The sequence below is a fragment of the Mastomys coucha genome, unplaced genomic scaffold, assembly GCF_008632895.1.
Source record: "Mastomys coucha isolate ucsf_1 unplaced genomic scaffold, UCSF_Mcou_1 pScaffold8, whole genome shotgun sequence".
Lineage (NCBI taxonomy): Eukaryota > Metazoa > Chordata > Mammalia > Rodentia > Muridae > Mastomys > Mastomys coucha.
In genome coordinates, this window is record NW_022196914.1 from 74,932,819 (window position 1) to 74,935,625 (window position 2,807).

Genomic DNA, 2,807 nt, shown 5'->3' on the forward strand with positions numbered 1-2,807 from the left:
CCATAGTACATAAAAGTTCCCTCTTTTCCTGCATTATTATAACATTTGTGTTTTTTAGCTGTTCACATGGGGATGAAAATGGATGCCATTTTTTTATAACTTATATTTTACTTATATTTCCTTGATAATTAGTGACATGTTACTTTTTAAATATACTTATTGGCCATTTGTGTATCTCCTTTTGAGAAATATCATTTAGATTATTAGTTCACTTTGGTTGAATTATTATTCTTTGTTGTTGTGTTTTTTTTTTTTTCAGAGCAAAGACTTTTTAAAGGATGTGTTTTACGAATATACTGGAGAATCATGCAGTGCTGCCTGCACCGGATGCAGTCCTAGGCCACCAGTCTGCATACTCCTTGCAACTGGACCTGGGATAGCAAAACCTTTCATCTCGCCTTTATTGTTTACTACAATCCTGAATTATCTTCAAAATGAAGAAACATCCCATCTTTTCTTCCGTATGACTTGTTGGAGAATTACCACTCTTAGATGAACCTTTTCTCTTAGTTCTGGCTCTCCTTTCTTAACTGTGGGCATCACCATGTCAGCCACCCGCAGCAGAAAGTCTATTCAGCCATCCCTTGATTCCCTCCACAGAGATGATATACAGGTTTTGGCTTCTGTGTTGTCAGCACAGTTGATCACAGCTCCTACTGGAAGACCCAGGGAAATCCGGAATTTCACTCTGGAGAACCCACCATGTCCTTGCTTCAACATCTTGAGTGTCGGCAAGAGTCAGAAAGTGTTGTGTGCTTATGTGTTCAGTACTATTTGGTTTTTGAGTAAGTGACTTGAGTACATTTCTCATGCCCTCCCACCCATCTTTTGACTGTTTCCTTTGTTATGAAGAAGCATTTCAGTTTGGTGGGATTTCATTTGGGCTGTTTCTTGTTAGTTTTTGTTTTTGTTTTTTTGCCTTTCATTTTGGTTGGAATCTAAAAAGCCTTTGCCCAAATAGCATTATCAATGCCTTACCTAATGCTCTCCTCAAATTATTTCTGGGAATATTTACAATTAAAATTTTCATCCAGTTTGAGTTCTGTTTGCTTTGTTTTGAGATGAGGTTTTCCTGCATCTCCTCAGCTGGCCTGGAATTAGCTGTGGAGAAGTGGATTACTTCACAGCAATCCTCTTGCCTTTCCCTGCTGAGATCAGGAATTGAAAATGAGCAAGATCATGCTAAGTTTAAGTTCTGTATGCTGAGAGCTATAGATCTTATTTCATTCTTCTTTACAGGGATACCCAATTCAACAGCCCTATCTACTGAAGTAATTGTTCTTTCTACAAGGAATGTTCTTGTTGCTGTTGATGAAAGTCACTTGGCGGCTTCTGCACTTATTTCTGGCTTCTCCATTCTATCCTATTGATCTATATGTCTGTTCTCATGCCAGTATGATGCTATTTTGCTTACTCTAGCTGGGATGGTTATTTTAAGTCAAGTACGATGATGTCATCAGCGTAGTCATTAGTATGATGATGTCATCAGCGTAGTCATCAGCCTAACTGTTTCTACTCATAAGACTTTGACTCTTCTGGGTCCTTTATGGTTTACACACAGCTTTTTCTACAATGAATTTCATTTCATTTTGATAGGGATAATGTGGAGTAGATAGATCATTTTCAGTGGTACACGTATTTTTACATTAGTTTTCCTAATTCATAAACACATGATATCACTTTTACAATATAAAGTTTTCAGAGCATAATTTTTTAAAATTGCCCAGGTTAAATTTACTCTTAAGTTTTTGAAAATAAGCATCATTTTTGTAGACATTGTAATGAGATTGCATTTATTTTTGTTTTCCAGGTATTTTATTTTTGGTGTATACTTGTATTCTGATCTATCCTGCAAAAGCTTTTTTAGCAAGATCTAATATACTCCAGGCTGGCCTTAACGTCACTATGCCATTGGATCACTTTGAATTTTAATCATCCTGAATGCTAAGGTTACAGGTGTGCCCCACTACATCTGGCTTATGTGGTGCTGGGGTTAAACCCAAGCCCTTCTGCATAAGAAGCTAGCACTCCATCAGTGGGAACATATCCCCAGGCACAGATCAGTGTTTCCAATGATGTGAAACTGACAGATCAAACTGAGAAGCTGTTATGTGAGGTTGTAGTAGACAAACCCTTCTCCCTTAAAGCCTTTTCTCTTCTCATTCCTGTCGGGATTAAGGATTAGTTAAAAAGTCAGGTCTGATTAGACTGCATAGATGACTGCAGTGAATGGACTTCTGAGAGCAGTATGGATGCTGAGGCTCATGGCAAAGCTTCTAGTGTGCTAGATGGCTAGAAACAGAAGCAGGGGGCTTCTTTGCTTCTGCTAGGCAGTCCTGAAGGAAAGCATCAAGTCTGGGTAGTACTGTGTGGATGAGCCCACACAGAGTGTTTGTCCTATCCTGTTGGGTGCCGGGCCCTCTGCAAGCAGAACCAGGGGAGAGCGAGAGCCCAGTCCAGCCTCTCTGGGCTGAGCCGGATGGTGAGTGTCCCGGCTTGGATCTCCTGCCCCAGCTGGGAGTTGGTCAAAGCAGGAACTCGTTTTATTGTATCAATCTTTTCTTTATAAAGGGCTGAGAGAGGAGGTGGAGTTTTCTGCTGAGGTGAGATGACATAGGGGGAGGGGAAAGTTGACGAAGGGTATGGGGTGACTGATGGAGCCAACAGTTACTCTATGTCAGCAATAGCTAGGCAAAGGCAGGCTTAAGCAGGTCATGCTGACTCACTCCAGTACGGAAGTGACTGAGACAGTTTACAAAACTCAAGCCAGGCTCAGGTTTGTCCTTAAGGCCCAAACCAGGGCCAAA

At 40.6% G+C, this 2,807-nt stretch overlaps 1 pseudogene; it reads right to left on the reverse strand.

Moving 5' to 3' along the window:
- Positions 1 to 304: 304 nt before the first annotated feature.
- LOC116083538 lies at positions 305 to 720 on the reverse strand (annotated as a pseudogene).
- Between the last annotated feature and the right edge of the window lie 2,087 nt (positions 721 to 2,807).